Below are 25,604 nucleotides of genomic sequence, written 5' to 3' on the forward strand. Positions count from 1 at the left end.
TTTTTATGACTTCAATGACTTGTTATATTTAAGCAACAGAAGTCTTAATCACGTTTACAGGCTTCAAAATACTGCTGACAGATTTTGTTTTTTAATACTGTATTAGGTTCCATTAAAGAGACCCTGTTCTGTGAATCAGCTTCTTTGTTATTGTGGGAAATACTATAGGCAGGAGTATTAGAATCGTGTTGGCAGATTACTGAAATACTGTGATACTGAAATACTGTTGGCATCTGGAGGTTCTGACACGTGGGACTACAGTTATACATCAAAAGAGTCATTCCCATTAGTCACAGTTACTAAGCTGCTTCTCAGTGTGCTTGATGCACCTTGATGTCTTCCTTTTGGCCCTTGAAGATTTGATGTACCCCAGGCACTTGGCACTTAAGTAGAATTAGATTCATTTTTTTCCACAGGTGGATATTCTTTCTGTTCTTTCCTAGTTTTTTTTTCCCCAAAGAATTTTCTTCCTCTAATGATTATATGTTCCACTCATCATCACTTTAGTTCTTCTTTTAATTCTCTTTTGAGGAATGCCTCAGCAACATTTATCCCACTCACCGGCTTGTTCACTTTTTTGTGATTGGAAACTGTCTTTCCAACTTTTTCAGTTAATGTTTTAATGGCAGTTCCTGTGGGCTTGGGAGAAATACCAGATTCTTCAGTTTTACTTCCCTCAGTCCAGTCAGTGTCACTTTTGACGGTGTTCCTGCCAAAGCTACCCTTGCCTTTAGATGACTCCACAGGAAGTAAGTCTGGGGATGCACATGCCTGGATGAGCTCCTCATTGTCTGACTCTTCCTCTGAACTAAAGGGATAGGTTGTAATAGTTGAAGACTTTCTGGGAAAATGATCTTCTATGATATTTTTTCTTAATTTTTTCAACAGATGTGCTATCAGTAAAATCAGTGCTTTTGGAGGAAGTTGTGTTGCCTTGGGTATTTCTCCAGTTGAAAGAGTATCCACTTGAGAAGCACTGTACCTACCTGAAGACAGTAATGTTCTCCCCTCAATTTTGTGGTTGAGGTGATGTTCAAGGAATTCTTGAATTTGCTGAATGTTAGGTATTTATTTATCTTTCTTGATCGTGGCTTCTTGATTCCGTGGTTCTCAGCACTGAATTCAATTGATCACTTGGAATACTGCATTAATCCCCAAGATTTCCAATTTTTCCACCCAACTCTGCTCCAGGACTGTTCTTATTTCCTTAGTGAGATAAGGGTTATTCTTCAAAGCTTTCCTTTAATGGATCTTGTTGTTACTAAATTCTGTTCATTTTCCCTTCTATGTGCCATCGTGAAACTTGACTTAGCACCCAAAGCCTGTGGGGCTGGGGCATTCATAGTACAGCCAGGGCAGTGGCTTAGATTGAAAAGTTGGCCAAGTTAAAGGATTCTGTTTGGATTCAATGACACTGTTTAATGGCTTACTGGTAAACTCTTTAGTCTGTTGTCTCTGAGTGATAATCAGTTCATTCTGTTTCTGGAGTCTCTGCCTTAGCTCTTCTATCCTTTTCTTATAGAAAACATGACTTGCGTTTAGATCATCTATCATTGAGGTTCAAAGTTTCTCTATATGTGCTAAGAGCCTACCCTTCTCTTTTTTGTGTTCTCGAGAAAGAGCTTGAACTCAAGCTGTCCACTTGCTTTCCTGACTATCAGGAAATTGTATCACATTTTGGAAATCCTGGGGATACTGAGGACATTGTTCTTTAAACTCCTGTGCAATTTTTAATGTGCCTGTGTTAGATTTGACCTGCCTTCTGGTTTTCTGACAATTGATAATCTAATGCTGCATTCTTCAAAGTTATGTAATTCTTTAAACTCCTTCATAAACATTTCCCTGACTTTTCCCATTTTATCAACTAGTTTCTCCTTTTCTTGTTCCTTCCATCTATCAACTAACTTCAGAAATTTTCCTATTTTGTTATCTGCATTTGACATTCCTCAGAGACTCTGCTTGCATGGGCATGTAGTGCACCCTCTAACTGATGCTTGGGAAGCTGCAGTGGCTCCTTCAACGTGTCATCTCCTTCTGGAGCTTATCAGTCTGTGCCTTTTTCTTCTTTTTTATTAAATTTATTGGGGTGACAATTGTTAGTAAAATTACATAGATTTCAGGTGTACAATTCTGTATTAAATCATCTATATGTGCCTTTTTCTTATACTCAAGGTGAGAATCTTCAGGGCAGTGGCACTGAATATGATTCTGTAGAAAAGTTTGGTTCCTAAAGGCCTTGTCACAAAAATGGCCTTGGTAATAGCTGATTTCAACCACTATCATCCATCTGCGGGGTGGAGGTCATCTTTTTCCTGCATTTACACTCTTCCTTGAGTAACTTGCTCTCCCAACCTGCTAAGTCAGGAGCTTCTGGCTCTGTTCATAGTTTGCCTGGCTTAGGCACAGCCGCTCCTCCTCCAGGTTGTGCGGCTGCGAGGTGAGGGCCTCCAGTGAGCGCAGCTGGTAGTGGATGGTGAGCTGTGCCAAGCAGACAAGCGTCAGAAGCACTAGGCCCACCCCCGATTGGCAGTGCGGGCACTTCTCATCCTCCAGCTGGCACAGGGTGACGTTCATGATGTTCTCCTGCAGCATGAGCATGTCCACGCTCCTGCCACCTTGTCCACATCGATGGCGCTCAGACTCCCCCAATCCACGTTCTCCAGCCGTGGCTGGAATTCAGCTCTCTCGTATTGTAAGGATGGTGTATTTATTTGCTAGGGCTGCCATAACAAAGTACCACAGACTGGGTGGCTTAAACAACAGAAATTTATTTTCTCACAGTTCTGGAGACTTGAAATCTGAAATTCAGGTGTCAGCAGGGTTAGTTTTTTTGGAGACTTCTCTCCTTAGATAATACATGGCCATCTTCTGTCTTTTCCCTGTGTCTTCACATGGTCGTCCCTCTGCATGTATCTGTAATCTCCTCTTTTTATAAGGATGCTAGCCAGTCATACTGAATTAGAACCCACCCTAATATTTTAACTTAGTTACCTTATCTCCAAATGTAGTTACATTTTGAGGTGCTGGGAGTTAGAATTTCAACATATGAATTTTGAGCACACATAATTCAGTGCATAACAGATAATGATAACAGTTTTTAAGCTCTTTATATGTTGGAGTTGAAACCAGTAAGTGTCAGAAAGCAAATGTCTAATGTCAGTGTTTTATGTGCAGTTCTTAGATGTGCTAAATAGTATTAGGAAAAGGTCCATGGCGAATTACCTCTAAAGGGTCTATGTTAGGGTTTGCAGAGAAACAGAACTAATAGCAGACATTTTCTATCTATCTATCTATCTATCTATCTATCTATCTATCTATCTATCTATCTATCATCTATCTATCTATATCTAAAGACATTTATTATAAGGTACTGGTTCACTCACTCAGAAGTCCCACCGTCTGCCCACTGCAAACTGGGGACTATGGTAGACTTTAAAGGCCTCAGAGCAAGAGACAATGCTGTGGAGTCCAGTCTGGGTTTGAGGGCCTGAGAACCAGGAGTGCTGAGGGCAGTAGAAAAATCAATATTCCAGAATCAAAACCAAATAATTGGTACTTACTATGACCAAAACCAAAAAGGATCATCTTTTTAACAGGAGAAGAATATGACTCTATATTGTCAGGAGCTCAGCTGAACAGTGAGAGAGAGCTGAGTTGCCAGGTGTCAGGATGGCCAGTGAAAACGACAAGCCATAAATGAAAGGATCAGGCCTTTAATCACTTACTTCGATGGTATGAGCAAGTTACAAAATCAAAACAAAACAAAACAAAAAAAACAAAAACAAAAAAAACAAAACAGAAGAAACACTGACTCAATTTTTCCTCAATGAATAGCACATAGATCAAATGTTAGGTAGATCAATGCAAATGTGGGGGTCATCTTATATTTAAGGGAGCCCTGCACAAAAGGCTGTTTCAGTTTGATGGACAATGGGGAGTGGACAGGAGGAAGAGGTAGGAGTAGGAAAGCAATGGGTACTGAGTCAGAATGGGAGAAAGTCTACTGTTTCTCCTTTCTCCCCATAAGGAGCCCTCAGGAGCTGCCAAGACATTTGCCTATGGCTTCAAGTAAAGAGACCTAGAAATGAAGGCACCTGGGCTAGAAATGCAAATATGTGCGACAGGCCTGGGGGGCCTGTTTCCTTCAGAGACTGTGATGCTTTGACTGTGCCCCAAGCCTACTGTGAGGTTAAGGACTTTGTAATTGCTTATGGTCAGGACTCAAAAATCACATGTAGGTTTTTAACCAGGAGTCAGAATCCTCTTATACCAAATTATCCTTAAAGAAATTGTAACTTTAGAAAAAAAAAACAACAATTATGAATTTCAATATTATGGTTAACAATAAGAAAGCACAAATGTTAAAATCGTTTTGACATTGTTTGAAAAATTTGGTTATAACTCATACGATGCCCTAATTAAGTGCATTTAGTATACATTCAAATATGACAAATTTACTAAGAATTTCGGAATAGTTATCTTTAAAATCAATGAATACTCAAACTGATTTCCATTTGAAATTGTGAAAGGAAGTTTGGAATAGTTGCAGAATCACTGAGGAAATAAAGTGAACTCAAACAGAGATCTTTTTATTGCATCAAAATGAGTAAAGAAGGAAATGATCTGTATTTCAAAAAGCAGTAGTTCTCAAATTTTAAGCAAGAAAAGTTTACAGAAATGCTTATTATGGTAGCAATTCCAGATTTTCTGATTTAGTATGTCACAGACAATGACTGCATTTCTTCATTTTCAATAAGCTGGCTGAGGTCCTTCTTATTTACATGGCCTTTAGACTAGACTTTGAAAGACATTTCTATTTGATTAATTTGAAGGGAAACATTTTATTGTAAAATGAAGGGAAATCGTTTGATATGGTGAAAAAAAAATCTGACAGTTTTTTGTAGAGTCTCATCTTAGGTCTGTATTTGAGTCTTGCTAAAAATCACCTAAGTAATCTCCCTAGCTCTTAGTTTCTTCATTGTTAGAATATGTGCTTTTAATTGCACAATTTCATTGTTTCCATCAAGTTCTCAAATTCTGTGTGGAAAACTAAATTATATTATACTATTATGGAGAAGTCTTTTTACTACTTTTAGAATCACTGCAATTCTCACAAATGTGTGAATATTTTCAAATTTTTAATTGATGTAACTTTCTTTAAACTATTTCTCTAATTTAAGGGACATTTACAACCTTATATACATGAGGGATACATTCCAGGAAACTCAACTGTTTACCACTCTATGGATTCCCTCTGTTTATGTCAGGATGGTCTTTGTGCTTCATTTTTGAAGCTAAAAGGGATGACATATTTTCCATAAAAGAGCTTGCAGTGAGAGATTTATTAATTGAATATAACATTTAAAGTGAGGACTATCTTAGGTTTCAATTATATATTCACTTCTTACTAACAAGTGAGTTATAAGCCCACATGAATAAAAATGAGTGTCTTGGACAACAATGTTTTAATTTAAATGTTTATCCTGTTGACTTCATTCCTTTTAGAAACAACATAAAGATATGATTAGGTGCAAAATGTTTAGTTGTCAAACTGCCCTATTAAGGTCCAAACTCTGCACCCGACCTGCTGGGAAATCTTAGGCAAGTGCTTAACCACCTGCAACTCAGTTTTTGAGAATCTGTTAAGTAGGCTTGTTAATGATAGTGACTGTCTTTTGCTTTTTCATAATCTGATCATAGTGCTTCCCATTTTGAGCTTACCTTCAGCTTATAGAGCATACACTGAAATCTATTTTGAGGAAATCTTTATCAAATTCATACATGATTATACAGTCAAAATTTTGACAGCATTCTTGGGTACCTGACATCTTAGGATGCAAACTTGAAGATTACTTGTTTTTGTGGTAGACACACATGTGTTGAACAAAAAATACTGCAGGTCAAATAAGCAATTTTTGCCTCCTTTTTATTTACTTTTTTTTCAGTGAACTTGAGGCAGTTGGGTTAACCTCTTTGAGATACTACTTTACTCTTTTCTAAAATGTGGCTAATAATATCTGTGTCAATATTTTCTTGAGAATACATTTAAATATGACAAGTGTAAAGTAAATATATTAAAGTCTTACATGTAGAGACTCAGAGATGGATTTTAGGCTATTCACTGCACAGTTAGTTCAACATTTCTGTCTTAGAAAGTGCTCATCAGGAAATTCTTTAAAGCTATGGCAAAGTGAGATGATAGATGCTTGGACTTGGATGGCTTTGGTAGAGATGGAAAACTTGGACTGAACTAAAAGATACTGAGAAAGTAAATTTGCCTGGATTTAATTATAATTTGTGTACCATAAATAAGTAACATGGCAAGGGTTCTGAACTTGTGCAATTGGTATCTTGAAATTATTATTCATGTGTCTTCTGCACAGGAGGAGGACTTGTTTGGTGTATATTATAATTCTGGCTATAGAAATGTTATACATGAGGTATTTTAGAATCTAAGAGTTAAATAAACAACAACAACAAAAATTCATCACTGTTAGTGATGTTCACTTAAACATTCAAGGCTTAAATAACTCAGATCAGCAAGAAAATTATATGTAACCAAATATTGGTAAACCATACAACTGGTCACTAAAACATATGAGTTGTATTATAGCATATTCGAACAAAGCTACATAAAGAAATAATAAGTTTTCTTCTTCATTTCTGCTAAATAAAATTGGTTGGTTTACATTTAGCACTGTAGGATACATGAAAGAATAAAGCAAGAAGTAATAGATGGGGACCCAGAATAAGCAGTGGGGAAGGAAGTATTTGGAATTTACAAAAGATTTAGACAATTATGTGGTTTGCAGGAACAGTCCATGCAAGATTGCTCTTATGTCACCAATTGCAGGTTTGGGGGGATTACCAAAACCACTGTTAGTTTCAGTAATTCACTAGAAAGACTCACAGAATTCATGAAAGCTGTTATATTTATCAGTATGGTTTATAACAGGAAAGGGTACGGATTAGAGTTAACCAGTGTAGAAGTACATAGAGCAGAGTACAGGTAAACAAGTGTGGAGCTACCATTTTTCTCCATGGAGCCCTGAATGCAGTATTCTTGTTGCATCAGTGTGTGACCATAGGCATGTAGTATAGCCAAACAGAGAAGCTCAGTTGAGTCATGAGAGTTTTTATTGGGGCTCCATTGTGTGTATATGTTTGTTTAATTGACTGATTGGTTATTTAGTTGATCTCAGTTTCCAGGTCAGCTGATGGTACTGCATGACCCCAAGCCCCCACCGTAAATCATATTGTTGGTCTTTCTAGCATCACCAGCCCCCACCCTCAACAAAGACACTACTATTGGGCATGACATTCTAAATTACCTCCCAGAATTAGAGGGCAAATACCAGATCTCTTTTTGGTCAAGGTTACATTCATTATTGCACAAAGGTTTTGCAAGAAAGAAGTATGGGCACCTCATTATTTTATAAAATTTACTGGCATCTTAGTCTAATATGCTGTGAAATGAATATGACAGAATTGTTTAAAAGTCCCAAGCCAATACTATTACAAAGTCTGTCCAACATAAGGTACTCATTACCTCTCAAGCTCAGAAAGAGTAAGTGCATATATAATAGAAAGATGATAATTTAAATCCTCTATCCAGTTAAAAGATCTTATTACGTAATTTATCTCCATTTAACTCAAGCTGCCTTAAATCAAGTGACTGGTAGTAGTATTATGAAATATTTTGCAATTGCTACCATGTTTTAAGTGTATTTTTATGTTGCTAATCAGGCAATATTCATAGTTAAATGGATGTAAACCAGAAACCTCTGTTAAAATCTCTGCCTGCCTGCCCCCCACCCAAATTTCCAACTCTGGTGGAGCAAGATTAAGTTTCAGTACAAAATCATTACCTAGGAATAGAGAATTTCATCTGAGTTACTATTGATATAACCTATCCTGACATCTCTCATATTATTCAGATTCTCTGTGCCTTCAGTTTTCACAAAGAATTTCTACTGATAGACCCAAGAGGTCTCTCTAGTCTTCATTAATCTTTCTCTACCTCACAAAGAATTAATTTATTCCTTCACTTATACAACAAACATTTATTGAATACCAACTATATGTGATATACTAAGGTTACAAAGATGTGTAAGTCACAGCTGTTGTTGCAATTCAGTGAAGGAAAAATATGTGAACACATGCTATCGTCAAGGAAGTAAATATGAGATTTAATTGCCAAGTCTGAGGGGTCCTAAAGGAAAGAGGGGAAGACATATTTAGAATTGACATTGGAAATGTGTTTAGTTGTTCTTGACTCAGTATGATTAGAGGAAATTTACCAATTTAAGGTTTGTGAGAATTTGGGGATGAGGACTAGAGGTAAGAGGAAGTAGAATGAAGAATGGGGCAATGGCACATTCTATGAAAAAGATCATAGGGTCATAGTGATGGATCTGGAAATAGGTATTCTGTTTGTGGAGTTCCAAAATGTCTAGATACAGTATCTAAATCAAAGGGCTAGGAGATAATAAATGAATAAAAAATAATAAGTTGCTGTTGGAGAAGATGAGGATCCACTGAAGACTTTAAATAAAACACTGGCGTGATCAGATATGTTAGAAAGACTGACCACAAAGATTTCCATTTTCATAGGATAGTAAAAGGATGATGTTGCTTCCTGGCATAAAATCCTTCAATACCTAACATTTTTATTCGGGGTAGAATTCAACATCCTTATAATTACTTCATGTTCCTGTCTATCTATACATCTTCACCTTCCACCATCTTTTGGCTCATAGATTATGTTCAAGCCATACTGAATTTTAGCTTAGGTATGTTTTCTAACATTTGGTTTACAAATAGAACCAGTGTTAGAGTAGATTGTTGCCCCTTCATCATCCGCCAGATCAGACATAGAAATAACATTGACTCAATATGAACAAGTCCATTCCCTGGAATTGTCCTGTACTTTATAGTTAGAACAATAAATCTTTTTTGGGCGGAGGGGCGCAATGGGGTAACTATCAAACATTCTGTTCACATTCCTAGAATTAGTAAAAATTCAGCCTGATTCTTCTACTAAAGGACTCGTGTCTTGATAATTCGTGTTTATTTATATCTTCATTACCTACAAGATCCTTATTCATAAAAAAATAACAGACTTGCATTGTTTTTGTTTAATTATGTTTGATAAGGAAGATACTAGATAATGATGGCAAAACAAGATATTTTTAGTGAATTCCTATATAATAAATACACCATATATAATACTATACTATATACATGTATACATATGTGCTATATATAGTATGTAGTGTATATTTTTGTACACACTCATATATTTACACTCACACATAATTAACTTTTTCCAGCTATAATACTGCATTCTAGAGTATCCTGCTTCATAAAGTTATAAATTTTACTTTGATTATGATCAGTCGATGAGAAACTATCAATGTTCTTAGAAGGGTTCAACCAATGGGCTATCATAAGCAATAACGTGTTATAAAAATAGCACCAGCCTGGTTCTAAAAGACCCAAATTCTGATTATGACTTTGACACTAAAATCTGTAGGACTCGAGGCAGGCAAATAGCTTCACTTCTCGGGGGTTCAGTTTTCTTATTCATAAATTAAGGGGGTTGGAAATGTGTAGTTCAAAATAGATTTTTTCCTAAGTTCCGATCAGCTCATATTGTCTAAAATATAGTACTATAATTTTTAGTTTCCAAGCAGGGTGTAAAATTATTCTTAAATAAAGTTTTTCAGATAGTTGTAAACAATGCTCAGGGTGTAGGAGTTATAAATAAGTCTAAGGTTGAATTGGAATTTTTAAAACAAAGAGCAGTATTTAGTAAAAGCAGAAGTTTCAACTGATGGCATTAATGTGGAAGGAAGAATAAATAATGAAGAAAAATACGATAAGCTACATGAGGACTTAGATCACGTAAATGCTAAACAGTGAAAGCTAGTTCAAAATAGTTCTAAATCAGAATAGTAACACATCTCTGCCAAAGGGACTATCAAACGATTGTATATCAAGTCTGAGGTACAAAAAAGTAAAAGTATTAAGGTGATTCTGTATACATTATTAAATGTGAGTGATTTAATAAGAAGTAATAGAAGTTTTAAAAAGCTGTTATATGGTGATTCTATATTTAATTTTTTGAGGAACCTTCATACTGTTCTTCATAGTAGCTATACCAATTTATATTCCCACCAACAGTATATGAGGTTTACTTTTTCTCCACAACTTCTCCAACACTTGTTATTACTTGTCGTGTTGATACTAACCATTCTAACAGGTGTGAGCAATCTAATATGATTGAGCAATCCCTCTTCTGAGTATCTGAAAAATTTGAAAACATTTATTTGTAAAGATATATGTACCCTTATGATCATTTCAGCATTATTCATGGTGGTCACGTTATGGAAACAACTGAAGTGTTCTTTGATAGATGATTGTATAAATAAGGTGAGGTACATATATACAATGGAATGTTACTCAGCCATAAAAAACAAACAAACATGAAATAATGCCATTTGTAACAACATGCATGGATTTTGAGAATATCATGCTAAGTGAAATAAGTCAAACGGAAAAAGTGGAGAACCATTTGATTTCACTCATATGTGGTCTATAAAACTGAAAACAAGTGAACAAGACAAAGAGATAAACAGAAACTCACAGACATAGACAACAGTATGGTCACCTTAATACTTTTACTTTTTGGTACCTCAGACTTAATGATATACAATCGTTTGATAGTCCCTTTGTCAGATATGTGTTACTATTTTGATTTAGAACTATTTTGGGGTAAGGGAGGAGGAGGGTGGTGGAAGAGGGTAAAAAGGATCAAATATATGGTGATGGAAAGAGATTTTACTTTGGGTGGTGAATGCATAATTCAATATACAGGTGATGTATTATAGAATTGGACACTTGAAACCTATATAATTTTATTAACCAACATCACCCCAACAAATTTAATAAAATAAAAAAAATAAAAAGCTGTGATATTAAAAAGAAAGAGCAACTGTAATTAGGGAGAAGGAGGCTAAAGAATCACTGAATGTTGGTAATCTCAATAATGCAAACAGATATGAAGAAACTAGGAGAAAGAATGTCAGAAATGCTACTACCATGTTTCCCCCAAAATAAGGCCTGACCGGAAAATAAGCCCTAGCGTGATTTTTCAGGATGACATCCCCTGAACACAAGCCCTAATGTGTCTTTTGGAGCAAGATTTAATATAAGACCACGGTTTTTATTTTTTACTTTATTCTTTCCTACATTTTCATGTTTCTACCTAAAGTCATTTTACTTCTGCCTTGAAGAGATGTTTAAATACTTCTGTTAGGGTAGATCTGCTGGTGACAAATTATATTTTTTTGGTTTTGATTTTTGTTTTTTTTAAATTCATCTAGAATTACTTTTATTTTGTCATCATTCTATGTAATATTTTCCCTAGAAAAAATTCTAGCTTGGAAATATTTTTTCTGAGCACGTTAAAAATATCATGCAATTCTCTTCTGGATTTCGTTGTTTCTACTGAGAAGTCATTTCCTCTTTTTCAAAAAAAATTCTATATAGTAACATATATCAACCATTATAGTGATATACAGAATAGTTTCACTGCCCTAAAAATCATTTGTGCTCCACCTGTTCTTTCCAGCCTCTCTCCTGGCACCCTAGCTGCTGCCACCACTATCTTTTCACTAGTTTTACCTTTTTCAGAATGTGATATAATAAAAATCATACAATAAGCAGCCTTTTAAGATTGGCTTCTTTCGCTTAACAATATGAATTTAAAAGTCTTCCATGCCTTTTCACATCTTGATAGCTTATTTACTATTCATTCTGAATAATATTCTATTGTCCGGATGTATCACAGTTTATTTATTCTTTACTCACTGGAAGATATCTTGGTTGCTTCCTAGTTTAGGTAAGTATGAGTAAAGCTGCTATTAGCATATACGTGCTGGTTTTTGTGTAGACATAAGTTTTTAAGTAATTTAGGTAAATACCAAGTAGCAAGATTCTTTTTGTAAAGGGGTGTGTGTGTGTGTGTGTGTGTGTGTGTGTGTTTTCAGAAATTCTTCTCATCTATTGCTTCTTCCCTATTCTCTCTCAGTATTCTTTTCTGAGAATCAATTTGAATGTGGTTTAGGCCTTTTTACTTTGTCCCAAATGTTTGTTACACTATCCACCCCTTTAATATTTAGCCTATACATTTTCTACTGACCTGTTTGCCACATTTTCTTCTGTTGTGTCAGACCTGCAGCTAAACCCATTGATTTACTTTCAATTATAGACTCATTTTCCTTTTAGATATTTAATTCATTTACTTAATAAAAGATACAATTAATGAAATTTCCATCTTATCATTTATTCTCTCTCTCTTTTTTTGTTAAATTTTATTGGGGAAGGGGACCAGGACTTTATTGGGCAACAGTGTGTACTTCCAGGACTTTTTTTCCAAGTCAAGTTGTTGTCCTTTCAGACTTAGTTGTGGAGGGCGCAGCTCAGCTCCAGGTCCAGTTGCCATTGCTAATTGCAGGGGTGCAGCCCACCATCCCTTGTGGGACTTGAGGAATTGAACTGGCAACCTTGTGGTTGAGAGCCCACTGGCCCATGTGGGAATCGTACTGGCAGCCTTCGGAGTTACGAGCATGGAGCTCTAACCGCCTGAGCCACCGGGCCGGCCGTCATTTGTTCTCTTGAACATACTTGTATTTATTATTATTATTTTAAAGAACTATGTTTTCTAAACCTAATCCTGAGTAACCTTGGGTCTGCTTTTATTTTCGAATTTCTGGGTTGTTTTTTTTTGTGTTTTTTTTTTGTGTGTGTGTGTGTGTGTGTGATATGAATAATAAATTTTGTTTGAATGTCTAATATTGTGTATAAAAAACTATTTTCTGCCTGTATAATACCTCTCAAGAGGGAGTTTATTCTGTCCTTTAATAGGCAGGTTGAGTAGTTGTTGAACACCTTAATCTTTTTATCTTGTAAGACTGAGCTGACTTGTGAGTTGGGCTAAATTGTTCATAAGACTCAATCCATTCCTGTTGCCTTTATACCACATTGTCTCTGGCTCACTGTCTCCAAACCAAAGAAATCATAAAATTATAGAATGTTATATATGGGAAGAATCTGAGGGATCATTAGCCCAGTGCTTTCAATTTTGTGGTAGAAGGAATGTCAGAGAAATGTGTATGAATTGGCAAGATTTTATACAGATATTAAGTAGAAATTCCCAAACTGGAACCCAGATACCTTGGACCTCAGTGCACGCTTCTTAAAAATCTACTGAAGTAGACAGTTTTGTGCTCTCCTGGTACATGTATCGAGATCTTGTTACCTAATTTAGAAATGAATCTCTCTTAAGCTGAAACACAGTTTATTAGAATTTTAATATTCTGGCTCATAAGCTTACTGGAGATCTGGAGAACAAGGCTCAGAGAATGCTTAGGATCTAAGAAAGGAGCCGAGCATTCCAACTTTACTTTCTGCAGGAGCTGTCTGCTTAGGGCTCATTGCTGGAGCCTCCTACAGTGGCCGCCTGGGTCCTGCTAGATGCTGCCACGATGAACAGACTTAGAATTCCGTCAACAAGGAGGTCTTTGCCTCACTCACAATTCAGAGTTCTGGCCAAAAGTGCCTCATTATCCAAGCTTTCACCACATGATTTTCCATAGCAGTCCAAGGTGCAGAGTAAAGAATGATATGATTACATTAAAATATATTTATATCTGAACTGTTACTTTAGTGGGTGTACAGAGATCTTTCAGTGAAGAGACTTGTTTTTCATCTAGAACCACAGTGTTAAAAAATTTAGACAATTAATAGGACTTCTGTATTACTTCATTTTTCTTATCTGTAAAATAGGGATAATAATCCTTGCCTTTTCCTAACAGAGATATTAAAAAATCTTATAAGTCATAAAGAGTAAATGAGATATGTAAACATAATGTTTGGGTATATGCTACCACAAGATAATAGCAGTCTTACTAAAATAAATAATGACATCATCATTTTATAGTTTTTTTACCTGTAGATTAAAAGTAAATTTTTTGGCAAAATCAGCAAAATTTTATGAAAATTGGAGTAATAGATTCAAGCAACCATAAGTTGATATTTAAAATATGTTCAATACACACAAAAACCATAACCTATCGTTAAGCTGAATGTTATTTATAGCTGAAGGAAGTTCACATTTTCAGTTTCGTTTGAAGTCCCCTGTCCAAAATTCTTTTCACTATTAAAAAAGCAGCATATAAATTTTTGGGTTTCATTTTGTTCCATTAGTTACTAGTAAGAAATCTTAGTTTTTAGGCCATCATTTTCGAATCCTCTATTCATTGTTTATTGTAAATATGTCTGTATAACCAATTGCAAAGCAGAGTGGATCTCTGTGGCAATGGGATATGCATACACACAAAGACACACAAACACACACACACACACACACGCACACGAGAAGAAACTATTCATCCTATAGAAAGCCTCAGCAAAGAAGTCAATAGAAATTGCGTATTAGACTGAACTCTTTTTTTCCCTCCATCAGTTGTTTGATCTGTGTCTAGACTGAAATTCATCAGCACTGTTGTGAAACAAACAGCAGACCCATTACGATAAGTTTCTTGGTAGTTACTTTTCAGATTCTTAGATTGAAACCCATCCTAAATCAAAACTTTCACATACAAAAACACATGTTTAGTTCTGTTCTGGGTCAAAGTTTTTCTCTGTATTTAATCAACCTATTATGACTATTGCAATGATACCATGATAAGTAAATCTATCTCCTAAATATATATTAGTATAATAAAACAGAAGCTGATATTAGATGAATAATTTTTTAAAATCACAGACTCCAAAAATATCAGTTTAATTTACAAATTCTGCAAGAAAAGTTGTACTATATTTCAAGAAATAAATGTACAGATTGTGATAATTAATTTTGTGTCTCAACTTGACTGGATCACAAGATGCCCAGATTCCTAGCTAAACATTATTTCTGAGTGTGTCTGTGAGGATACTTCAGGAAGCGTTTAGCGTTTGAATCAGTAGGCTGAGCAAAGAGGATTATCACTTCCAATCCTTGAATCCATTGCGGGCCTGAATAGGACAAAAAGAAGAGAAAGTTTGCCTTCTCTTTGCCTGACTGTTCAGCTGAGACATTGATCTTCTGTCCTCAGCACTGTTGGTTTCAGGCCTTCAGATTCGATCTGGAATCTATACCATTGGGTCTGCGGCTCTCAGACCTTCAAACTAACGACTGGTCTTCCTGAGTCTCCAGCTTGCAGACAGCAGATCATGTGATTTCTCAGCCTTTATAATTATTTGAGCCAATATTTTATAATAAGTGCTATATATGTGTGGGTATAAAAAAGTATACACATTTTAAGAAAGGGAAAAACTGTATTAAAATTACGCTGATGGTAACCACTTTGAGCACCTCTTGTAATTGCAGAAATCAAACGTGACTTTTATTCATCTTTGGTCATCGGTCTATATTGAGTGTTACAATTTTAAACAGTTTGTTTTCTTTCTTAAAATGTGTATACATTTTTTGGCACCCTCTGTATACATACATATATATATATATATGTGTGTGTGTGTGTGTGTGTGTGTGTGTGTGTGTGTGTATATATATGTGTGTGTATATATATATATATATATATATACATGTGTAAGTGGGGTCCTCCAGAGAAAGAAAAGCAATGGAATCTAAAGCTTCTGTTTCTCTGGAGGACCCTAATACATATGTAGATGTCTATAGTAGCAGCAGGAAGTCATAGATGATATGCAAAATAAATGGCTGAATTTTCTCCTTTTAACCATATCTTATAATATTACGTTGCAGAGAAGAAACAAGAAATAAAGGAATAATAATGTACTTATTTGCATAGGCCACAAAACTTTTAAAAGATTTTCTGTGTAAAAATGTTCAAGAACAAACTGAAAGCTGTCACCTCAATATTATTCTAAATTGAGAAACAAATAATTAGTGACTTTTTCTTTGCTTAATGAATCATTAAAGTGACAGAAAGACAGTGATATAAAGAAATCCATATTATATTAACAATCCTTGTTTAATATTTGACATTATGCCAGCAGATGACTGCATTTTTACTAACACATTAAAACATTACTACTGATTTTTTTTAACAACCTGGTAAATTGATACATTTCCTTTGTTAATAATAAAATATTGGCAATGTCTTAATTTTGTAAAAAATCAGTATGACAGAGAATTATTGGAAAATCTGGTTGAAAATGCGAACATATTTTTGGGAGTGTGGAAGCTGCTTTATTTGAATGTTAAGTGATAATACAATGATGCATATGATATATAGTATATACCACAGAATAATACATCGCATAACATGTAGGTTCAAAGTTTGGAGGTTAAAGATAAACTCACAAAACAACAAAACCAAAGAAATAAACTCAAGACATTATTACCAGTGATGTCTTGTGATTAAGCACACATAGCTGAGAATTTATCTTCTAAGCCTTACTGTATCAAAGTGGCCAGGTCCTACAAGTGCCTAGTCAGTGGAAACTACAACTATCTAAGTATGCAAAACTCATTTGAAAAAAAGAATTCTAAAATTATTCAAAATTTAAAGATTTAAAATTTTGTAAGTAAGTAGAAACATCCACATCTGAAAATGCTACTTTGTATTATGTTAGAGACCAGATGGAATTCAAGTGCTTCAGTGGAAGAACAACTTGACATGAAAAGACTCAAAATCCTGAAAGTATCACTGGCCCTAAATTTGACTTACTACACATATAACATCAAGCAAGTCTCTTCCTCCATCATACATTGAATGACTTTATGAATAAGCATAACTGATGATTGTATACAGATGTTTGAACTGAAAATGGTCCCTCTACATCACGGAGTCAGTTTGGGTAACATATTTTTGCCCACACCTAACTGCAGACCATGACTTCCTCCCTGAGAGGGAGAGCCTGGCCTAGTACCTGCCTCTAATCCTTACTTTGTACATATTGTAATGATTTAGGGATTATGTTCTAAGCTTTCTGTGAAATCGTACATCTGTGAGATAAGGAGACTTTAATATGGTCCCAGGGGATTCCCCTGGTGAAGTTCTCTATTCCTATACTGTTTAATGAGGTTGTGCCATGCTTTCCTGGAGCACTGATACTGCATATCTTTGCATACGATTATCTTCCGGTTTCATGATCCTTGGCTTCTGGAAGCAACTGGCCTGGAGATCAAGCAGCATATGAATCATGGTTGATCTGGTAGAGAATCTGCTTTATATTTTAAGGCATTTCCTGTCTTGAATACTTTGTAACTTAATAGCTGGTGGAAAATTGGAAAGACTGAATGAATTTTAAACCCTTCAGAAACATGAAGATGAATATTTTGTTGTTCTTGTGTCTGATTTTTGCATGTAAGGGATATTCATGGGTCTAGGGTGGGTGAGGAAATAATATAATTTTGAAGTTATTTTTGTGTTCAGGATATAACTAGTAATCTGGGAATTGTGAAGACACTCATTAGATCTGGCATGAGTCACAGCATTGGAAATAAATATTCAAAGTGCAGGTTTTCTTTGGGGTGTGTAAGGCACAGATTGGCAATTTTCTCATATTGTGTTTTTATTTGAGGTATGAAAATACACACTGGCAAATACGTGAAATGTAATCATGGAATCAACTTGACTATAACAGAATTAGCAATGTATGGGTATTATCCACTATGAATTTCTCAAGTTATATATCTATCATATTGAAATTCTGAGAAAAAATGTGAATATGATTGATTAGCAATTGGGGTTAGGGTAGTGGTTGTGGTCTGCAAAGGTACAAGAACCTGAGATTCAGAGATCAAGTTAAATTTATAGCTCTGTTATTTATTAGCTTTTTTTTTTTTTTTTTTTTTAAATCTTGAGCGATCCCTTAACCAGTATGAGCTCCATTGTCCTGTGTCCAAAGGAAATAACTTTCTACCCTGTTGGGTTAATATGAATATCAAATAAGTTGGCGTGTATTTTAACTGAAATGTATCATACGATTGCTACCTATACAGCCATGAAGAATGAACTTTGAATATACTACAGTCATATAGATATCAATGCAGTTTAGCTGTTTTCATTGAATCGTCAATAGGATTAAATTTTACTTAAAAATCCATAGTTAATCTCCTGCAATCTTCTGACTTCCAGCACTGTTGGTTTTGGCTTTTTTAGGCTTGGGCATATTCTCATTCAATTTGGTTAAACAGACATTTATTGAGTACTTTGTTAGTTTAAGTAAAAGCTGAACTAATATGGGAAGAGAAAGAAGGGAGAGATGGCAACAGGGAGAGAGAACGGGAGAGAGAAAGGTTTCTTAGTGTAAAGACATCTGGTGATAGAGGACTCAAGCAGATTATGTCAATAAAATGATAATGATAATGTATGATAATAGCAGTTTGTATTTATTGTGTACTTAGGGCCAGGAAAAGACATGACTTCACTTTACTTTCATTGTAACCCTGATTTTTCATAGTAAATCTATGCTAGAGGTACAGATATATTCACATTCTACAAAAGGAAAACTGAAACAGGGACATAATTAGCTAAATTGTTAATGGTTACACAACAAGCATGATTAATTAAATTGCTATGTTGTATAGCTAGTGGTAAAACGTTGATACAATCTCCAGGGTAACTGGCTTTGTCAGTAATTTTGGTTTGGAAGGTCAAAGGTCAGGGTTTCAAAACCAAGTCAGGAAAGATTTGTGAAGGAGTAGATATTTAAATATGACTATTAAAGAAAAAACAATAGACAAATGTACAATGGTGGGGTTTTCAGCTTGAAAAACGTGTGAGCAGAGATGCTGAGTAAAAGACAAATAAGCTTAGGTATGAAAAAAACAAAAAACAGAAACAAGATGCTTGGAGCTACTGGTGCTAAAATGGGAGGCTTGAGCGGTAAAAAGGTTTGCTAATGCCAGTTTGTAAAATGGGTGAGCCCCATTTGGAAGTTTCAGCTTTGGCTCAAGGACAATGTTGAGATGCAAGTGATTTCATGTGAGAAAAGTGAGCTGAATTTGAAAATTTAGGTCAAGCTCTGGCTATTTCAGGGAGAGTGAATTCAAAGGTGATGAGACTGGAGTTAAGGGGAACGTTTAGAAGGCTTTTGAAGTTTTCCAGTGGAGAGATGCTTGGGATCTTAGCTGAAACAACGAAGGTAGACATGGAAAGAAGAAAATGAATTTGAGAGAGAGTTAGAAAGTCAAATCAGCGGGATCCAGTGATCGAGGTAGGGAGAGTGCTCGGCCTGGGACAGAAAGGTCTGTGGCAGTATTGTTATTATCTAAACTATTATCAGTTTTGCTCTATTGATTAGTTTTGGAATGTCATTCCCATTTTTTTGAGTCTGTTTTTAATTCTGTATTCACAGTTTAAAAGAAAAAAAATTCTCCTGATTAATATTACTGGCTTGAGAAACTTAATCACTTGTATTTATTTAATGCTTTTTAAAAAGAGCTCTTCAAAATGTGGCGTATACTATCTGAGTACCCAAGAGGAGGGAATGATCAGCTACTCAACAAATGTATTTGACCACAAGACCTTCCGGCCTAGTATGCTTATTAAAATCTCAAGGAAACACAGTTTGGGAACATTGCCTAAAGCCACACTAGAGTTGACGTCATGATTTTTTTTTTTTTTTCATGTCATTTCCAGTTTTCTGTAATGTATCTATGCATAAGTTATTGAAAGGCAAGCTCTTTAAAATGTTGGGGATATGAGGATAGTCCTAGGAGTAAGGCGACCTGGTCTCAAATCTTGACTTCACCATCTAGCGTTTGGATGTGCTTTAGCCAACTGCTTAGCTCTTTTGAATTTCATTTTACTCATCTGTAAAAATGGCACACAAATAGTTCCTATCTCAAAACATTGGTAGGATGCAGCAAGGTAATCCAAGAAAAACAGTTTAGCATGTTACGTGGCATATAGTAAGCATTCAGTACGTTCCACCTTATAACTATTGTGAATTTAGTCACTTCTAATTAACTCTGTTTTTTGTCCATGAAGTCGGAAATTTATGTTTGGTTTTAAGATTTATATATTTTGAATGTTTAGGCACTTACAATAAGAAAAGAAGTAGAAAACAAGTGACACCCCTTCTATGGCCCTGTTTGAGTCTACATGGGGATTTGGCCCAACAGCCTCGTCATACCCATTCCAAGTGGTACTCTCAGCTCTAAGTACTTTTATAACTTTATGAATAATTGCTTTTACTTCCCTATGTTTGTTCTTGCTAGGTTATTGCCTATAGTTATATTTAATTTAAATTAAAGTGTATACCTTTCAATTAGCTTACAAATGCTGTGAATCCAAGAATAATGCCATTTTATACTTGGGTATTTATTCATAACCTAAAAGGTGACTAACAAATATTAAGTACTTTTCCAAATAATGGTACAAACATCTAAACTTTGTAAATAATTTCCACATTGAACATACCTATAAAGATATTTTGCGTAACTTTACATTTTTTGATTTTCAGCCTGTCAAATACAAAAAGTACTTGAGTTATTGATTGCATTTAATTTGAGCCTGTGCTATTTCACTGTAATAGGGAGAGATGTGAGAATGGAATTGTAGTGAGATATGATATGGCTTAGAGTAGGATTTTAGAAATGAAGATGGACTAAAGTGGAACAATTCAGAAAAAGGTTATGTTTTTTTTTCAGATAAATTTGACATAAGGTAAGGAAAAGAGGGAATCCAGGATTTCTGAAGATATTTTTGAAGCTATTTAAAGATATAACTTGAGTGACTTGATGGGCAGTTAGTTGTTTCTTTTACAAGATGGGAAAGACTAGAAAAAGAGTATTTTTGGGGTGGGGTATAACAGGAGTTCTTTTTGATATTGTTAATTTTGTATTGCCTAATGAACACCCACATGGATAAAATGAGTGTGTTGGAGTCTGAAATTCCAAGCAAAGTTAGGGCTTGAAATTCAGCGTTTGGAATCACTGGCATCTCGATAACATTAAGTGCCACAAGTTTAAATAATCAGTTAAAATCACTTAAAAAGTCACTGTTATTCATTGAAAATATAAGGAGCCCAAAACAAAGTCCTATGTGAGTGCTTTCCAAAAAACAGAGGCTGAGCAGCAAGAAAATAACTGCAATGAAGCTAGAAAATCATAGTTAATAACATGGTGTCGACATAAGAAACATCTGAACAGGTAGAGAATTTTAATGAGTTTATTTGAGCCAAACTGACAACAATTGCCAGAAGCAAAATCTCAACAGATTAAGAAAATGCTTCAGAGAATGGCAGTTTTGCAGCTTATTTTATACATTAGAATCAAAGGAAGAGATGTAAGGAGGGTTACATGAAATCCATTTGTGATAGATTAAAGTGCCAGGGGAAAGCAAAACGGGGAAATCTCTGGGATTGGATAAAAAGTAAAAAGTAATACTTTTTTTTTTTTTTTTTTACATTGGTGGGTACAGGATAGTTAATAATTAACATTTACAGCACATAGAGATGGTATTTGGGGAACAAGACAAAATGAGGGCTTCTGTGTTCTCTTGCTCTGATGTGGTGGGTTGTGCCCTGAGGAGTCTTGGAAAAAGGGCATTACTCTGACATTCAAAGGGTATGTTATCTTAGATTCAAAAAGACAATAGACAAACTTGCTTACGGTAAAGATCGACTTTTGTCAAGAAAGCTACAGGCCCAGGATATAACTACCTACCATGACCCACTTTCACTTAGGAATTTTTATGTTCAGACTATCTTATGTGGTTAATTTCAGTCTCTGAGTTTACAGGGCCGGCCATGCTGTCTTCCCCGGAGCTTGTCAGGTTCAGTATATGGCCCCTTCTTCATCCACAATGGGTAAAAAAAATGAAAAACTGGAGTATGGCTTCACAAAAATTAGGCAAGAAAATGGGTCATGGAGAAGAATGTGACCTCATGTTTTGAATGCTGCACAAATATCGTGTCAATAAAATGTGAACAGAAAGGTGGCAACTGAATTTGACCACATTCATATCATTGGTGGTCTTGAGAAAAGTTGTTTAATTGAATGTTTGAGAATGAGGTCTGGTTGGAGAGGTTTGCAGAGAAAAGGTGAGATGAAAGAATGGAGACAGCAATAAAATACCTGTTTTTTCTGTTTGCTTGTTTGTTTTTTCAAGAAGTTGTGTGCCAGCCTCTGCCGATAGATAACCAGTGCTGTGGGTGGACCAATCTTTGTGGTTTTCGGTATGATGGTTTTCAGCAATAACCATTAGGACACTTTGCGGGGAAAAAAAAAAAAAAGGTTCATTACTTACAAATCCTGGAAATTACATGCCACAGAAAGGAAGAACCAAGTGAAGTGGGGGATAGGAAGAATAGGTGTGCATGTGGGCCTGGGGTTCTACTTTTATTGAGGTTGAGGGTGGGGCCTACGGTTTCTTGGGCTCACATTTTATTGGTAAATTTAAAACATAACGGGAATTTAAAGCTCAGGAATAGAAAATAAAAACAAGTGGCCTCAATGGTCAGTTATAGAAATCACCCAAGATGTCTAAAACAATGGGGCCTGGGGCTTTGGGGGTAGGCGGCCAGGCCCTTCATCGAGTCCTATGGCTGGCACTGTGTTTATTGGAGGTGTCTGTCCTTGACGTGGATGCCTCCTCCCCGAAAGCTTAAGGAAAGCACTAGTATCACAAAAAAGAGACAACTCACCTGTCAGGGCTTAGACTGTACATTATTAATATGAATTGGTATATTAGGAGATAGAGCATGCCAAGTAAAATTAGAATTTCAAATAAGCAATAAATACTTTTTTGGGGAATAAGTATGGGACTTTATTTATTTAGCATGTCTCATACTTACCGCTTTATTGTTATTTGCTAAATCTGGCAATCTTCAATTAAGTAAAAGATGATTTTGGTTTTTTCAGATTATGAAACCGTAAAGTGTGTATTGTGATTAGATGGTCCTGCAGAGAGACAAATGATGAAAAAGTAGATATAATTTCAGAAGTTTGATCTGTTAGATAATTAAATATAATTAAATTCAATGAGACCCAGAGCACAAGAAGTGAGTTGGCGTTGAAAACAAATGGGACATTTTTCATGAAGTAACCCAAAGAAAAACCAAATGCAGGACCAGATGCAGTAAGACATGTTTGGGTGAAGTGTCTATTTAAATGTGTTATTTGTAATTGAAATATGACCAATAATTAACAGTCTAAGCAATAACATCCATGAAATCAACAGTGTGTTCTGTTAGTTTATATTATTGAAACATATTAAAATAAATGTATATGTGATTTTGATTGATATTATTATAAGATAGTGATTTTCTGGCTAACTGGCTCGGTACAGCCTGCCAGTACCGTGGCACTAAAAGATACTACATCTTGAAAATCACACTCTTTAAAAGTCTTGCTATAGTTAAGGATTCCTGTCACTTGCGATGTTTATTGAGGGGGCTAAAGTTTGCAACCCCAAAATATGCTTTTTGGGATATTGATTTTAAGCAGGTTATTTTTAAGAAACAAAGACTCAATATGAACCTTTGACCATCCCCATTGCCTGCTTAAAAGAAATTCAGATAGGAAAACTTGCTTTAGGAAGGGAACCTTAGCATATTCACCTTAGCACATATGAAATAAGTCTGGTGGATGAGAATTCCAGCAAAGCGTGTTTGCTGGACTCCCCTGTGCGTTCCATTGTTTCTGGGTGGCCCTGCAGGAATTTGTTTACCACATGTTTGTTCTTTTTCATCTCCCTGTGAATTGCCTGCTTTCCTTTGGAAATCCTATACCCCTGCCTCCCTGCTTTTGTCCAGAATGGCAAATAACCCTATGCCTCCTTTGGTCTCATATTCTTATGGCACCCCAGTATGTACATACTATTACATTTGGTCGTTTTGTCCTATACATCTATCTCATGTTAATTTGATTACTAGTTCAGCCAGAAAGGTGGGAGGCAAATTATTTGTTGTGCCCCCATATTATCATATTATTTCATTAGATGGTTATATTTAAATTGCATACAAATATTTTCAGTTTTACGTTTACACATTTTGTTGCATTTTAAATCATGTACATCAGGTAAGACACTAGTGACCTCGTGAATCATATACATAGTATTCACATATAATATACAGATTATTCACTGTGTCTTTTAATGAGGTATTCATGAGGATCAATCAAATCACCAGCTAGTGTTTATTATTATCATTATTATATATTTATAAGTAAAACAATGGTAGCCATCACAGGTTAAACAAGTCTACTTAAATATTGAGAGGATAAGGAAAATAAATGCAATAGATTATATTAATTGAAGAGAAACTAAATATGGACTTCATCTAGTTTTCCCATGTTGCTAGTACTTTCTTTTTAGGTCAAATGAATTCCATTATATACTTGTATGGTGTTAAACAAAACCTGACTCTTTTAGGGAAGTAATTTCTCTGAACTTCAGTTTTCCAATCTGTAAAACAGCCATAGAAACAGTTATATAGGCTCAATTTGAGGATTACAAAGATAGCAAAGGAAGAGCCAAGCCGAGCGTATGGTACCTAAATTGGCATGCAGCATAATAAATGACTTTAGTAATTACTAATCAGAGCCTGCTAGGGGACAGGTATTACATTAAATGCTGAATATAAATTAATTTAATCCTTGTACTAAATTACTAGACTAGTTCTATTTGGACAGAAACTGATCATTTGTCTGTTCATTTTTTTTCCTGGCACATAATGAAAAGTAATTTGGTGAATGAGTTATTGAAATAAACATGCCAGTGGAGGAGGCATTGTTATCAGTACTACACAGAGGAGGAAACCAAGCACCGTGATGGAGCAAGAATCTGGAAAGAGTGTCAGCTCACTCCAAAATCCATGGTGTTCATCACCACACTAATAACTCCACAGTTAATAGGAATTATGGTTAAGTTTTAAGGAAAAATTACTTGAAGGTATTTATTAGGAGCATATAGTACTTTGCCTCTACTGAAACAAGAAAAATGGAATTAGTATAATTCTATGGAAATGCAAGTTTTCCATTCTCCATGCATGTACAATGTCTTCATTTTCTCCAACAAAGTTCTCAAATGTATTTCCAGACTGTGACTTTCTTTCTTTCTTTTCTTTCTTTTTTTTTTTTTTTTTTGCAGGGGGTGGGTGTTGGGACGGAGGTGGAAGGCTGAGAGGTTGATTTTGATAAGTTGGAAGATTCTCTGTCCCCAGTTTAGACTGTTATGAGGGTAAATAGGGATCTTGGGCCCTTTTTTCTTTCTGTGACGTTTTTTAATTATACTGAAAATTGTAACCTTTCTGGGAACATCCAGAACATATGTTTAGAAGTGCAGAAAGGGATATTCAGTTAGTTTGGTTTTGAATAATGGGAAAGAAGTGGCTTACTCTGGGAACCGGGTCAGTATTTCAGTTACCTGATTACCATACTGTTTATAAATTGCGTGCATATACTTGAAGTCCCACAGCTGTATTTTCACTTACACAGTGCCCCCATGGTCTATTTTTCTGTCCCAGCTCTGCCCGAGATCATGAGAGGCAGTGTGGCAAAGCATAAAGCATATAAGCGCTAGAGTTACACAGATGGAGACACCACATTTTTTATTTTCATACTG

General features: G+C 35.4%; 1 pseudogene; it reads right to left on the bottom strand.

Moving 5' to 3' along the window:
* Positions 1–261: 261 nt before the first annotated feature.
* Positions 262–25,604, bottom strand: part of LOC109456661 (cilium assembly protein DZIP1) — a 115,802-nt pseudogene continuing 90,459 nt past the window's right edge.

This window comes from Rhinolophus sinicus, linkage group LG02 (genome assembly GCF_036562045.2).
Source record: "Rhinolophus sinicus isolate RSC01 linkage group LG02, ASM3656204v1, whole genome shotgun sequence".
NCBI classification, from domain to species: domain Eukaryota; kingdom Metazoa; phylum Chordata; class Mammalia; order Chiroptera; family Rhinolophidae; genus Rhinolophus; species Rhinolophus sinicus.